The 15,924-nt window shown below is 54.8% G+C and overlaps 3 long non-coding RNA genes across 3 annotated transcripts; all 3 read right to left on the bottom strand.

The window, feature by feature from the left end:
- Positions 1-2,626: 2,626 nt before the first annotated feature.
- LOC135410510 (uncharacterized) lies at positions 2,627-4,558 on the bottom strand. Its single transcript, XR_010428712.1, has 3 exons — positions 4,334-4,558; positions 3,682-3,806; positions 2,627-3,377 (listed from the first exon to the last, which is right to left on the bottom strand). It is a non-coding gene; the product is annotated as an uncharacterized LOC135410510 (long non-coding RNA).
- A 3,664-nt stretch (positions 4,559-8,222) lies between these two features.
- On the bottom strand, positions 8,223-14,007 carry LOC135410508 (uncharacterized). The gene is made up of 7 exons (XR_010428710.1): positions 13,867-14,007; positions 13,669-13,766; positions 12,790-13,198; positions 12,592-12,689; positions 11,736-12,136; positions 11,541-11,635; positions 8,223-9,170 (listed from the first exon to the last, which is right to left on the bottom strand). It is a non-coding gene; the product is annotated as an uncharacterized LOC135410508 (long non-coding RNA).
- Positions 14,008-14,023: 16 nt separating this feature from the next.
- LOC135410509 (uncharacterized) lies at positions 14,024-15,881 on the bottom strand. Its single transcript, XR_010428711.1, has 4 exons — positions 15,799-15,881; positions 14,920-15,328; positions 14,722-14,819; positions 14,024-14,266 (listed from the first exon to the last, which is right to left on the bottom strand). It is a non-coding gene; the product is annotated as an uncharacterized LOC135410509 (long non-coding RNA).
- Positions 15,882-15,924: the final 43 nt, after the last annotated feature.

Here is a 15,924-nt window from a genome sequence, read left to right as displayed (position 1 = left end):
AACCAATTTGGGCTATTTAGGTAAGCAACTTCCCAAACCAGTTCGTAAGGTTATCTCCTGAACTTGGCTTTCCTCACTCCCCCCTTTGTTTTAGTAGTTTATTCACATAAAAATCATCTCTTTCTAAATTTGTAACATTCCAAATTTCACTTGAAACAACTGTAAGAATGTCTTCAAAACACAGCTGGCACTTCAAAGGTGTATACAATTTAAGACAAATGGCAAATAAAATAAGTACTTAGTGATACCAAAACCACACTGAGCTTAGGATGTTCTCAAAAACCAGAGTCCACTTCCAAGTGAAGCTGTTGCTGCTCCCCTCCCTGGGCACTGTTAAATGAAAGCCCAGCACAGGAAACAAGAAGTACCACAGGCTCCTTTTTAAACATCAAAGCTGCAGTTCTGGATTATCCCCACCAGGACAGTCCCTGGAAATGGAATTCAGTAACAGCTTTTAGGCACTCTTGGATTCACATTTATTGCAATAGTTCATGACTTTCTTTCTTAAATCATACCTCAGGATTTCCCTGAATTATTACAGTGGAGGAAACAAACCTTCTCCTAACAGGAGCCAACCAAGCAAACAGAGAAGCAAAGCTGACAGCGGCACACACGGACTCAACAACCCTGCACAAGCCCAGGAGTGGGGGGGAAATACCCTTGAGAGCACTGCTGGATTGCAAAAAGAAGTCAGTCACATCAACTTTGTAACAAATAAAAAAGAGAAGCCAAAATAAATAACTGTAGACAGGGTATTAAACACCCTGAGAATACCAATAAGAAAAAATAAGAATAAAGGCATCTATTTGAAGTACAAAGAGTTTGGGAGACACCATTTGTTTGCCACAAAGCCTTTATTTTGTTGGCTCTTCTATAGTTAGAATCCAAACCTCACCCTCCCACAAAAAGCAGAAAACCTCTTCAGAGAGTTAGGAGACAGAGTCAGTTTGGATTAATGGGCAGAATATCTCTGGAGACAAAATAAAGCAGAGAAAATAACCCCATCCTCAACAGCAGAGCTGCCTCCCCACTGCCTGCCCCTGGAGACTTGCTCTGGGGGTGACCAAGCCTGAAGTCTCCTGCCTAATCCTGGGCACCACAGCACCACTGAGTTCCTAAAAATATCACAGGTTGGGCAGGTGCTTGGATTTTGTCTGGATTAACTCCCCCCTTCCTTTCCATGTGCTGCACTACTCATTCTAATGGTGCTTGTACTCCCTGACCCATTCCCTCACCCATCCAACCATCCCTTTGCCCTCTCTGACAAGGACAGTGGCTCCAGGTGTTCTGCCACGCTCCCAGGGCACAGGGGGGGACTGTGGAGCCACCCTTGAGGGGGGAAACGCGCCCTGCCTGCCCTGCCCAGGGAAAGGGAACTGCCCCCAGTGTTCCCCAGCACAAGGCACCCTTGGAAATATCCACTGCAATGGGACACTCAGGGACAGCAACAAGCACTGCACGAGGCTGCTCTGGCACAGGACCAATTTTAAGCTCAGCTTGTCTCTGGACCACTTCACTTTGTTTCCCACCTCATCCTGCAGTCAGAACTTGCTGTCCTTGGAACCTTTCAGGGTGACCATAAATCACAGAGGCCTCTGCTCCAGCACCCACAAGGGCCTGAACCATCTGACAGGATCCATTTTTCCAGGGAATTCAAAGCTCCACCTGAGGACCAGGGTCTTTTCTCACCCATCCCTGTGCTGGAGCTTGGCCTCAATCTCACTCTGCTCTCAGTTCTCTCCATGGTTGAACACTGGCAGCCCTGGCCCTGGGTGGAGCCCCATCCTGACCCCATCCCTCCTGGCCCCGGAACCGCTGGCTCAGCAATGGGGGGCCCTCCATTGCCAAGGGCACGGGCCCGGCGGGGCTCACGGGGGAGCAGGAGGTCGAAGGGCTCCAGCCCTGCTGCTACAACCTTCCACCACCACAGCCAACAGAGGAGCCTCTCCAGCCCTGCCTCCCAAGGCATCCTGAACTAACCCATCCCAACTCCACAGGACAAACTGCTCCCTCTCTGCACAGTCCAGTCTAATCCCAGAGGCTCCCAGATCATGCAGGACAACTGCCCAGGGGAGCAGAGACTCCAGTCCATCTCTTCCTATCACAGGTTTGGGTGAGTTTGGCAAACAGACAAACTCAAGAATTACCCAATGTTTTCCCAGTTTAACCCCTGTCACACCAATCACCTTAACAGTGCCAGTCCTTAATTCTCCCTCTCTTGGGTTAAGGACTGAGCAAGTTAGACCTGTGTCTGACCAGGACAGGTGCAAACCAAATGGTGGGGACTGGAACACACACCTGGCACTCCTGCAGCTCTCACAGTCACATTCCAGAGAAAACAGCCAATTGGACCCTCACTGCTCATTTCTTAATCCCAATCCCACACTGCTTTGGCACTTGGAGCACCACTTTTAGAACCCAATTACAGCCCATTAGAGAGCTCCATGTCTAGCAGGGACAGGGACCCCTGGGATACTCTCAGCAATGCCTGAATCCATGGCAGGGACCTTGCTTTGAGCTCCCCAGGGCCGGGCACCCTGAGGATCTCCCCGAATAATCCTTTCGGTGCACGCTGGAGTCCTCGGGGTGCCCCAACCAGGGGGCACCAACAGCACTGTCCCTCCAGGGGCCCAATTTGGTCCCAAGGCTTCAATGGACAGCCCAAAAGGCATTTCCAGAGGCCTTCTTTGGAACCCACCAACGGGTACGGGGAGGAAGCCACAAGAAGGCCTCATTTCTAAAGGCAGGGGGATCTTGCCTGTGTCCCAGACTGGTCCGGGGATCTGAGGCCCTTCCCGAGAAAATCTCGGTGCCGGCGTGAAGGGCCAGAGATCCCTTGGAGCCACGGGAGAGCAGGCACAGAGTCCCTCCTGGGGGGGGCAATTTTGCTGCCTGGACTCAGCTCTTCAAAGAAGCCTCTAAGACTCAGCTGGTGACTTTAAGAAGCCAGGCATTCCTTGCTTACAACACCCTGCCATGATCCCAGCCCCATGGGGGTCCTGGCAATCAGATCCCAAAGGGCACACACAGGTGTCTCCACTGCAGCTGATATGGCAGCATTACAGGAGGGTTCATTTTCCTTCCCTGCATTCCTGTTCCACATTCAGGACAATCCCAACACTGATCACCATACACACCTACCCTTAGAAGGTCTCTGAGGGGCTTCACCGAGGGCCTTCCCAGGTCTGCTCTGTCTGGAGCCCTCCAAGTCCTCAGTGCCTGCCTTAGGAACCTCAACACAACTCACCTGCTTACACAGGAACTTGGTGCTGCTTGCCTGCTGCCTCACTTCCCTTCTTCCTTCTTTCTTCACCTCCCTGGCTTGGTCCCTTTCAATCCCTTGGCTCAGCTCTGTGCACTTTCCAGGCTCCATCCCACTGCAAAAAGGATCAGTTCTTGTTACATCTCAACACTCACATATCATTCCCCCTTTTTTCTTGACACTGGGCCATCAGGCCAGGGTCTCCTTATTTAAAGCACAGTTTGACTCCTCAGTGACAACACCTGACAGTCCTGAATCCTAACACAGGCTGAGACACAAACACGGATGGGAACTCTGAAGGATCCACTTTGTCCTGCTCACCAATCAAAAGGAGCTTTCTTAACTCAAGGTCCTTGTTCTGCAACATCACCTCCTATCAGTGTGACCCACAAGACCTGCAAAGGCCCTTCCCACTTCACCTGCAGGGCTGGCAGTGCCACCACTCGACACAGCCCCAGTGGCTGGGCAGGAACGGAGGGGCTGGGGCGTCCAATCCATCGGCCCAGGCGGCACCAGGAGTTCCTGCAGTTCCTGAGGGGAGAGCCTCAAGACAACAAAGGATTAGGAAGAGCATTTTCAACTTTAATATGTATATCCCCTGGAAGATGAGGAGTTGGACAAGGCCCACTGGTGCAACAAGGACACACTCAAGGCTATCTATTCAAAGGATCTACCAGCACTCAAAAGCTGTCACTGTCCTTCTGTCAGGGGGAACTCAGGAAACTGTTTGCCAAGAGCCTCCAGGAGGATTTCCAGCTTTTGGGGCTCCCTTTTAACCATTTTTCCCATCCCTGTAGCTGGGACTGTCACCTGCCCCACAGGGGGAACAGCCCACAAAGTTCACCATCAGGGATGCCATTAACTCAAAGTCCCTTCTCAGGGGGGTCACTGCACACCTTGGCCTTTCTTTGCCCTCCCCACCAAAGATGCTTCCAACAGTTCTGACACATCTGGCAGACCCAGAGCTCTCCTCAGGGAATGCTTCAGCTGCTTAAAGGCTGCCCTTGCACCATCTAGCCAAGGCAGCAAATGCTTACAGGCTCTTCTTAAAAGTTGCCCTAACAGTCTTACCACACATCCAGAGGGAGCAATCCAGAGTCCAGCCCATCCCACCATTCCCAGGAAGGCAGTTCAGGGGCTGGCTGGGGCTCAGGGAGGAGTCACGGGGCTTCTCTTCTTCCTGCCCGCTTGCCCCATTTTCTCCTGCAAAAGCAAAGGTTTCTTGGCTTTCCTTGCTCAAGGAGATGCAGCAAAGGCCATCTTTGCAATCTAATACTGGAAACTGCTCCAGGTTGTCACTTACAGGGGTTCTCTCAGGTCCTGCACTAATCAATCATCTTGGCCATTGGTTTTCTTGGCAGGTTCTGGCATTCACGTCCTACAAGCAAACCAGGAGGAGCAAATTCAGCTGTTCCTGCAACCAATCCAAGCTGGCATTCTGATTTTAAAGGATACTGGCTTGGCCTTACCAGGAGAGATCCCACATCAGGGGTAATACCTACAGGTTCTGCCCTCTTCCACTCTCCTGCAGTTCCACTGGCCCACACCACAGGAACAACTGCAGCTGCCACTTCAGTTGGGACCTTGCTGCTGACAGGAGTTACTCCCTGCACAACAAGAGCTGCTGCTTGGACACATTTAGTTTCAGCAATTACAGTGTCAATAGCCCCAGTTTTCAATTCCATTTCTGCCTCAACTTTTCCAGTCCCTCTCTTCCTAGCACAGGTTTGGGTGAGTTTGGCAAACAGACAAACTCAAGAATTACCCAATGTTTTCCCAGTTTAACCCCTGTCACACCAAACACCTTAACAGTGCCAGTCCTTAATTCTCCCTCTCTTGGGTTAAGGACTGAGCAAGTTGGACCTGTGTCTGACCAGGACAGGTGCAACCCAAATGCTGGGGACTGGAACACACACCTTGCACTCCTGCAGCTCTCACAGTCACATTCCAGAGAAAACAGCCAATTGGACCCTCACTGCTCATTTCTTAATCCCAATCCCACACTGCTTTGGCACTTGGAGCACCACTTTTAGAACCCAATTACAGCCCATTAGAGAGCTCCATGTCTAGCAGGGACAGGGACCCCTGGGATACTCTCAGCAATGCCTGAATCCATGGCAGGGACCTTGCTTTGAGCTCCCCAGGGTCGGGCACCCCGAGGATCTCCCCGAATAATCCTTTCGGTGCGCGCTGGAGTCCTCGGGGTGCCCCAACCAGGGGGGCACCAACAGCACTGTCCCTCCAGGGGCCCAATTTGGTCCCAAGGCTTCAATGGACAGCCCAAAAGGCATTTCCAGAGGCCTTCTTTGGAACCCACCAACGGGTACGGGGAGGAAGCCACAAGAAGGCCTCATTTCTAAAGGCAGGGGGATCTTGCCTGTGTCCCAGACTGGTCCGGGGATCTGAGGCCCTTCCCGAGAAAATCTCGGTGCCGGCGTGAAGGGCCAGAGATCCCTTGGAGCCACGGGAGAGCAGGCACAGAGTCCCTCCTGGGGGGGGGGCAATTTGCCTGCCTGAACTCAGCTCTTCAAAGAGGCCTCTAAGACTCAGCTGGTGACTTTAAGAAGCCAGGCATTCCTACACACTGTGAGATATTTTAAGGCTTATCTGACTGAAAAGCATAAAGCTTTTATCATGGACACCTGACCCCCATAACAGCTCCTTTCCCCTTTCAGTACAAAATTATTTTCATGGTATCACTCAATAGGAAGTGCCCAGGAACCCCGGACTGTGCTTTTCAGAACAGAAAATAAACAGAAGAAAGGAGTTTTGCACAAGTGTAACAGGCTCCAGAACAGACCTGACTTTAGTTTTACCCTTTGTGTTAAAATATTCCATAGAAAAGCTCCAGCAGGAGAGCTGGCACATTCCCAAGAGTATCCTGGAAGTCCCTTTCACAAGGGCTGTAGGAAAATCTCAGTTGTACGAGTCCCTTGTGCCTGCAGATGCCTGGGGATCTTCTCCATCTGCCTTGTGCTCTCCCAACAGCAGAAAGGGTGCTGAGACAGGAGGAAGGAAACCTTTAGCATAAAGCTGGGGAGGAATCTAAAGCTTCCTTTCCTGGGAGCTTTGTGAAGTCTGCAGATGAGAAAGGGAAAATTTGCATCTCCTTTGGTACAGGTGTCAACAGAAGCTGAGACTTTTTGCCTTTTTCAGACAACTGTGCCCTGTTTGGCTCCCTGGCAGCTCCAGTGGCACCAGAACCCCCTTCCTGCACACCCACGGCTGTCACACACAGGCACCCACACACCTTTGCTCCAGCCCACACGGGGCCAACATTTCCTCACCCTGGACATCTCAAGGGCAGTATTTTTGCTAGAGAGCACAGCAACCCCCCTGTCCTTGCAAACTGCCTCCCTGCAAAAAAGGAATCATTTTCCCTGGACACTTCCCCCACACTCAAGGTCTTTTCAAACTGCTGTCGTGCCACCAAACCTGCTCAGGGTCCCTCCCAGCTTCTGCCTGTCCTTGCATTTAAAGGCACGGGCACATTCTACCTTCCAACAGCAAACCCAGCTCCTCCCTGGCAGTACAAGCCCTGCTCTTACCTGGACAGACTCCCAGACTCGGCACAGCTGTGGCTCATGGAGCAGCTTCCCAAGGCCCTTCTCTCTCCCCGCAGGAAGCACAACTCGCCTCCGCCCCAGGGGAAACCACGAGCGAGGCTGCAAATGGACACAGAACGAGTAAAAAGCATTAACGCAGCACAAAAAAACCAAATTAAAGCAGTCTTTGCCTCATAACCCTGCACGGGGAAAGGGTTTGGGATCCCAAAGCAAAACCCGAGACACCCAGAGAGCACCAGCCCCGCAGCCCGGCCACGGCTCCCCCCGGGGTCACCCGGCAGGTAAGGAGCTTACCTGGTCCCCGCTGCCCAGCACAAGGCGCCCCTAAACGCCCCCCGGCTGCCCCGGTCCATAACCCATTGGCCAAGGCGCTCTCCCCTCCGCAGCCTGGGCAGCAGCGGGGCCGCGCCCTCAGCCCTCACACACAACCGCCCGCACCTGCCCCGCCAGCCCTTTATAGCGCGGGCAGGCAGCGCTGCCCAATCAGCACTCGAGCGCCTCCGCCCAATCCCAGCCCGCCTGGCCCTGCGGCCCCGCCCCGCCCGCTCAGCCCGGCCCCGCCCCCGTTCCCTCAGCGCGGCTCCCGCCGCCGCCGCAGCCCCGGCGGGCGCTGCTGGGGCCGGGGAAGGGCGGTGGGAGCTCCGCGGTCACGGTCCGGCCGGGAGCTCTCCCGGGACAAGGGGAGCGAGGCGGGCAGCGGGGACGGCGGCGTTCTTGGGGGCGGGCAGGGCGGGGCCGAGCGGCGGGGCCGGCGCGAGCCGGGGGGCGGGGCCTGGGCGGGTCGAGGGGCGGGGCCGGCGCGATCCCGCGGCGCTTCGCTCTGGGCTCTGGGGCTGTTCCGGGCTGGTTTTGGGTGCGGGTTTGGGGCACTGCGCACACCCTGCCCTGGTCACAGCCCCGCCCCAGCTCCCTGCGCTCCCCGCACCCCTTGCTCAGCTCCGCGGGGATTTGTGCCTCCTCCGAAGGTGGCAAATGTCTGCAAAGCCAGTCGGGAAGCCATAGAGCTGCAGCCCCCGGGCCCCGCCGCGGCTTCCCCGCCCTCACCCGGCCCCTCCCGCCCGTCCCGCCCCGCAGCGCCGCTCCCGCTGCCGCTCTCGAACCCAAGGAACGAACCCCGTGCCCCCGGCACAGGCCGGTCCCTCCCCGGCAGCCTCGGCAGCGCCGGGAGCGGCCGCAGCCCCCAACGCCGGGCGGGGCGCGCCGGGAGGGGCCGCGCGGGGCGGGGGCGGGTCCCGCGGCTGCGACCCCGCGGGGATGGGACCCCCGGGCCGGCCCCGTCCGGCACCGCCGCTGGCCCTGCTCGGCCACCGCCCCTCGCCCACAGTTTTAACATTAGAGAGCCAAGTTTAATCCCGAGCGCTGCAAGCTCCCACGTGCAGGGCATTTCCATAGACTTGTTATTTTTCTCTTTTTAATGACCACGTTGCTAAAGTCAGGGAAATACAATCAACATTCCCTAAACACCATCACTTCTACATCCACCTGTGATCAGGGGCCGATGGGCAGCAGCCTGCCCTGGACGGGCTGCAGGGATGCTGTGAAGGCCACTGTTCCCCAGGTTTGAAGGACTCTGGCCATGATCCCCGGCCCGTGGGCAGAAAGCCCAGAGCCAACGGGAACTCCAGCCAGCTGCAGGCAGATGTTACTCCGTCCCCATGCCGGGGGTGGGGACGAAGGTGCCCTTCCCCGTTCGTTCGGAAGTGGAAGTCGTCCCCTGTGCAGAGCCTGCTCTGATCCTCGGCCTCGTGGGAGCCAATTCCCTTGTCCCAGCCCACTTCCTGCAGAGAAGAAAGGGAAAGATTGCACATAAGGGAGACATTCTTCCCTGGGAGGGTGGGGAGGTGGCCTGGCACAGAGAAGCTGTGGCTGCCCCATCCCTGCAAGTGGCCAAGGCCAGGCTGGATGTCTATTAGAAGGTGTCCCTGCCTGTGGCAGGGGATGGAAGGAGATGATCCCTGAGATCCTTTCCAACCCAAACCACTCCAGGATCCCCGGATGATTCCACGCTCTCTCTCTGCATTTATTTGGCATCATTTCCTCTCAAAAACAACATCTCCAATTTAGTTGATTGCTAAAGCCATCATTTTAAAATCTTCCCAGGAATCAAAAGGGACTGGAAAACACACAGAAATCATTCCTACACCCACCAAATCATTAGGAATTGGAACCCAATTCCCTCATCTCCGTCCTTGTTTTTCTTGGCTGGAAAACCTAATGATCCCCGCTGGCTATTTTTAGGCTGCTTTTCTTCCACAGCTCCTTTCTCCCGGCTGAAACCTCCTGGCATATTCAGGGCTTATCTGGAGGGAAGCCCCTCTGAGGTATTTCCTCTCGTGGCAATTCTGTGGGATGAAGAATTAAAAAAAGCACGTCAAGAGCTCCTTCTCCCCCCTTCCTTCGCAAACACCCTCCCAGTTTGTCCTTGGCAGCTCCATCCCCCCCGCACCCGCACCCGACGCTTCGGCTCCGCTGGGAAAGGGACAGCAAGTGCAGAAGCAAGTTCAGTGCTGGGCAGGGGCTCCCTGGGGAACGGCACTTCAGTGCTTTAGTCCGTGGCCTTTCCTGCTGCCCTCCCTCCTGGAGGCAGAGGATGACCCGGCCCTTGTTTCTCCCACGCTCGCAGACCCAGGTCCTGCTCCTTTGGCCCCCCTTTTCTTAGCAGACCCGGCCTCATTTTCCAGGGTCCCCAGGAAACTTCTGCACTTGACCCATTGCTAAGTGCAGAGCACAGGGCAAGGGAAGGACAAATTTCTCAGCACCCACCCCCTGGAACTTTCCTTCTCTGCAGCACGCTCCCGTTCCCGCTGTCTCTGGAGGTGCCCGCACGAGTCCTCCTTGTCCCAGCTCTGCCAAACTGACACACGCACAGGAGAAATAACAGGTCTTGCTTGCACAATTCCCGACCCGAACCCTTGCCTGTCCTGCCCAGAGCTGAGGGAAATCTGACAGAATATTAATAAACCCCCTTTGTTAAGAACAGTCATCAGCCCGGTCCTTCAGGCTTTGCAGCAGTTTGTAGGGAACAGACCCAAATCCCAGTCCTACCTCTAAATTTCTAACAGCTTTCCTTAGAGAGATTCTGGACAGTAACACATACAACGGAAAGAAAAGACTGCACAAGGAGCAACAGAAGGTTTGCACAAAGAACAGAGGTTCCTGTTCTCCCTCATCAGGCTGGGACTGTAGGACCCACTCTTTGCCACCAAGAGACCAAAGCATTGTCATTAAGACTTAAACCTCTCCCCCATGGGTGTTTCTCAGAGAACTGGGTGGGCCAGCAAGGAGCTACTCCCATGTGCCTGCAGTGCTTTGGGGAGGGGCAAGACAACCTCCCACTTCTGCTTGGAAGAGAATGAAAGGTCATTCCCCTTCTCTCTCTCTGACCCAGCACCAAAGCAGTCCTGTAGGACAACATCGGACTAGGCCTGATTCAACTGGGAAAGAAAAAAACCCTAAACAAACAAACAAAATCACCCCGAATTTCAAGGTAAAAATACACTGCCTCCTGAACAGGAGCACACAAAATACACTGAAGCCAAACAGAAAATGACAAACCAGAAAAAAAAAAAGAGCCAAACAAAATGCTCTGCTTGCCTTGGTACGCTCTCTGCTTGATCATTCCAAAGGAGATTCTCCACAGATCAGAAGCAATTACCAATCATTTTTCCTCTGTAACAGTTAATGAAGGACTTGGGTTTCTGTTGAGGGGCTGGACATGTCCAGTGAGGGTTCAGGGTCTGGTGGGTTGTTTATGGTGGATCCTGACCGGCCCAGGCCAAACCGAACCACCCCCATCGCTGCTCCATCCCACATGGAGAATATTGATACTGTCTAGAAATACTCCCCTTCCCTGCTACTCCATCCTTCCTTACACATCCGTGGAGCAGGTTTTCTCCACCCTTCGTTCCCAGCAACAGCTCTCCAGCCCTAATCCCAGCTCCCACAGACACAAACTAAACACACCTAAGGCGATGGTTCCATCAGCACCTGGAATTCCAAGCTCCCCATTCTCTGGAATGCTCATCCCAACACTCACAGCAATCTCACCTCAGCCCACAGGCTCTCTGTCCTCACAGGGAAACACAGCCTGCTCTGGCACCATGTTTCCTCTCACTCCTGGTCTCCTGCAACCCCCAGGGAAATCCAATCCCTCAGACCCTGCATCCCTGGACACGAGGGAAACTGGAGTTTGACCCGGATCCCAGCGCCCTGGACAAGTGTGTTCCCAGGAGCACAGGCCCGTGGCTCCATCCAGCCCATCCATCCCTCCTTTCCCCCCAGGGAGTCCCAAACCCTCCCCCAGCTCCCCTGCGTCTGTCCCCCGGCCCAGCCCAGCTCCAGGCTCTCCCCCAGCGCTGTGTCAGCTCCAGCCCTGGCAGAACTGCAAACACCCCCCAGCTCGGCCCCCCGGGCTACTGAAACCCCAAGCCAAGGCTCGGGCTCACCAACGGGGACCCACCTGCCCCACCCAGCACAGCCCAACCCCACAGCTCAGGGATCCCACGCTCACCTGGCCCTTTGCCCTCAGTGGAAGGGATGGGATCTGCAGCATCCAAACGGGGATGAGAGTGGAAGGTGCCCCTGCCCACGGAAGACAGGGTGGCCTTTGAAGGTCCCCTTCAAACCAAATCGCTCTCTCATTCCCCTCCAAAATAACTCCCAAAGAGACACAGCAACCAAAGCAGAGGGACTGCACTCCCAGCTTTTCTTACCTGCAGGCATACAGCACGTTGGACATAAAAGCCACAGGGTTAGTCCTGCCAGAGGTGTCCGGCACACACACGGCGACCGAAGGGAAAGAGGCAGCCTGGGAACACAGAGTAAAAGGCACTTTAATTAGGAGTACACTGAGCAATAGCCAGGTCATTCACACAGCTTCACTGTCCAGTCACACAAAAAGCACTCACCGAGGCCTCAGTTAGGATGGTTCCTGACGCTGACCGGGTGAACACCTCCCCGCAAGCCCGCTCCGCTCCTGCCAGGCACTGGGGCTCACCCCCAGGGGGGCTTTGCCAGCACCCAGTGGAAATTAAAATTACAGCCTGGGCAAAGGTGCTTCCCGCAGGACCACTCCTGGCCAAGGCCACCGGTCCGTGCAAGTCAGACCACTGACCACCCGGGGCTGGGGACTTTCGGGGGCACGCTTCCAGCTTTTATTCTCCAGAGACTCCAGTTCTTCCTGGCACCCCTTGCTTCAGTCTTCCCCTGCTGCAAGAGGTCACTTTAGTCTTTCGAGGGGACAGACTGCCAAAGCCCGGCCGGTCCATTCCCACGAGGAAAGAAAGGTAGCTTTGTCTCGGACAGGATGCTGAGGGGGGAGACACAAAATAAAAGTTTAATTTAAGACAACTGCCAAGAACAGAAAGCAATTCAAACATAAGGCAGACGAGGCTCGTGCAAAACCCATTTGACTTCAAAGGAGAATTATTTCCCTCTGCACCTAATAAAATGGCATTTTCCCCCAGGTCCTGCTTCCCATCCTCGAACAAAACACGCTGACAACATTTTTCACCATGCCAGTGGAGAGCTATTAGAGCACACCGCACAGGGAAGCCGAGGCTGCCCCTGGATCCCTGCAAGTGTTCCAGGCCAGGCTGGATGGGACCTGCAGCATCCAACCGGGGATGAGAGTGGAAGGTGCCCCTGCCCACGGAAGGCAGGGTGGCCTTTGAAGGTCCCCTTCAAACCAAATTTCCCCTCCAAAATAACTCCCAAGAGACACAGCAACCAAAGCAGACGGACTGCACTCCCAGCTTTTCTTACCTGCAGGCATACAGCACGCTGGACATAAAAGCCACAGGGTTAGTCCTGCCAGAGGTGTCCGGCACAGTGTCCACGGCGACCGAAGGGAAAGAGGCAGCCTGGGAACACGGAGTAAAAGGCACTTTAATTAGGAGTACACTGAGCAATAGCCAGGTCATTCACACAGCTTCACTGTCCAGTCACACAAAAAGCACTCACCGAGGCCTCAGTTAGGACGGTTCCTGACGCTGACCGGGTGAATACATCCCCGCAAGCCCGCTCCGCTCCTGCCAGGCACTGGGGCTCACCCCCAGGGGGGCTTTGCCAGCACCCAGTGGAAATTAAAATTACAGCCTGGGCAGGAAATTAAAAGTACAGGCCGGCAGGACCGCTCCTGGCCAAGGCCACCGGTCCGTGCAAGTCAGACCACTGACCACCCGGGGCTGGGGACTTTCGGGGGCACGCTTCCAGCTTTTATTCTCCAGAGACTCCAGTTCTTCCTGGCACCCCTTGCTTCAGTCTTCCCCTGTTGGAAGAGGTCACTTTGTCTTTCGAGGGGACAGATTGCCAAAGCCCGGCCGGTCCATTCCCACAAGGAAAGAAAGGTAGCTTTGTCTCGGACAGGATGCTGAGGGGGGAGACACAAAATAAAAGTTTAATTTAAGACAACTGCCGAGAATAGAAAGCAATTCAAACATAAGGCAGACGAGACTCGTGCAAAATCCAGTACATTTGACTTCAAAGGAGAATTATTTCCCTCTGCACCTCAGAGAACGCAATTTTCACCCCGGTCCTGCTTCCCATCCTCGAACAAAACACGCTGACAACATTTTTCACCATGCCAGTGGAGAGCTATTAGAGCACACCGCACAGGGAAGCTGAGCCTGCCCCTGGATCCCTGCAAGTGTTCCAGGCCAGGCTGGATGGGACCTGCAGCATCCAACCGGGGATGAGAGTGGAAGGTGCCCCTGCCCACGGAAGACAGGGTGGCCTTTGAAGGTCCCCTTCAAACCAAATCGCTCTCTCATTCCCCTCCAAAATAACTCCCAAAAGACACAGCAACCAAAGCAGAGGGACTGCACTCCCAGCTTTTCTTACCTGCAGGCATACAGCACGCTGGACATAAAAGCCACAGGGTTAGTCCTGCCAGAGGTGTCCGGCACAGTGTCCACGGCGACCGAAGGGAAAGAGGCAGCCTGGGAACACGGAGTAAAAGGCACTTTAATTAGGAGTACACTGAGCAATAGCCAGGTCATTCACACAGCTTCACTGTCCAGTCACACAAAAAGCACTCACCGAGGCCTCAGTTAGGATGGTTCCTGACGCTGACCGGGTGAACACCTCCCCGCAAGCCCGCTCCGCTCCTGCCAGGCACTGGGGCTCACCCCCAGGGGGGCTTTGCCAGCACCCAGTGGAAATTAAAATTACAGCCTGGGCAAAGGTGCTTCCGGCAGGACCACTCCTGGCCAAGGCCACCGGTCCGTGCAAGTCAGACCACTGACCACCCGGGGCTGGGGACTTTCGGGGGCACTCTTCCAGCTTTTATTCTCCAGAGACTCCAGTTCTTCCTGGCACCCCTTGCTTCAGTCTTCCCCTGCTGCAAGAGGTCACTTTGTCTTTCGAGGGGACAGACTGCCAAAGCCCGGCCGGTCCATTCCCACGAGGAAAGAAAGGTAGCTTTGTCTCGGACAGGATGCTGAGGGGGGAGACACAAAATAGAAGTTTAATTTAAAACAACTGCCGAGAACAGAAAGCAATTCAAACATAAGGCAGACGAGGCTCGTGCAAAACCCATTTGACTTCAAAGGAGAATTATTTCCCTCTGCACCTAATAAAATGGCATTTTCCCCCAGGTCCTGCTTCCCATCCTCGAACAAAACACGCTGACAACATTTTTCACCATGCCAGTGGAGAGCTATTAGAGCACACCGCACAGGGAAGCCGAGGCTGCCCCTGGATCCCTGCAAGTGTTCCAGGCCAGGCTGGATGGGACCTGCAGCATCCAACCGGGGATGAGAGTGGAAGGTGCCCCTGCCCACGGAAGGCAGGGTGGCCTTTGAAGGTCCCCTTCAAACCAAATTTCCCCTCCAAAATAACTCCCAAGAGACACAGCAACCAAAGCAGAGGGACTGCACTCCCAGCTTTTCTTACCTGCAGGCATACAGCATGTTGGACATAAAAGCCACAGGGTTAGTCCTGCCAGAGGTGTCCGGCACAGTGTCCACGGCGACCGAAGGGAAAGAGGCAGCCTGGGAACACGGAGTAAAAGGCACTTTAATTAGGAGTACACTGAGCAATAGCCAGGTCATTCACACAGCTTCACTGTCCAGTCACACAAAAAGCACTCACCGAGGCCTCAGTTAGGATGGTTCCTGACGCTGACCGGGTGAATACATCCCCGCAAGCCCGCTCTGCTCCTGCCAGGCACTGGGGCTCACCCCCAGGGGGGCTTTGCCAGCACCCAGTGGAAATTAAAATTACAGCCTGGGCAGGAAATTAAAAGTACAGGCCGGCAGGACCGCTCCTGGCCAGGGCCACCGGTCCGTGCAAGTCAGACCACTGACCACCCGGGGCTGGGGACTTTCGGGGGCACGCTTCCAGCTTTTATTCTCCAGAGACTCCAGTTCTTCCTGGCACCCCTTGCTTCAGTCTTCCCCTGTTGGAAGAGGTCACTTTGTCTTTCGAGGGGACAGATTGCCAAAGCCCGGCCGGTCCATTCCCACAAGGAAAGAAAGGTAGCTTTGTCTCGGACAGGATGCTGAGGGGGGAGACACAAAATAAAAGTTTAATTTAAGACAACTGCCGAGAATAGAAAGCAATTCAAACATAAGGCAGACGAGACTCGTGCAAAATCCAGTACATTTGACTTCAAAGGAGAATTATTTCCCTCTGCACCTCAGAGAACGCAATTTTCACCCCGGTCCTGCTTCCCATCCTCGAACAAAACACACTGACAACATTTTTCACCATGCCAGTGGAGAGCTACTAGAGCACACCGCACAGGGAAGCTGAGCCTGCCCCTGGATCCCTGCAAGTGTTCCAGGCCAGGCTGGATGGGACCTGCAGCATCCAACCGGGGATGAGAGTGGAAGGTGCCCCTGCCCACGGAAGACAGGGTGGCCTTTGAAGGTCCCCTTCAAACCAAATCGCTCTCTCATTCCCCTCCAAAATAACTCCCAAAAGACACAGCAACCAAAGCAGAGGGACTGCACTCCCAGCTTTTCTTACCTGCAGGCATACAGCACGCTGGACATAAAAGCCACAGGGTTAGTCCTGCCAGAGGTGTCCGGCACAGTGTCCACGGCGACCAAAGGGAAAGAAGCAGCCTGGGAACACGGAGTAAAAGGCACTTTA

The sequence above is a fragment of the Pseudopipra pipra genome, chromosome 2 (assembly GCF_036250125.1).
Source record: "Pseudopipra pipra isolate bDixPip1 chromosome 2, bDixPip1.hap1, whole genome shotgun sequence".
Classification (NCBI taxonomy): domain Eukaryota; kingdom Metazoa; phylum Chordata; class Aves; order Passeriformes; family Pipridae; genus Pseudopipra; species Pseudopipra pipra.
This window is presented reverse-complemented; position numbering and strand designations above follow the sequence as displayed.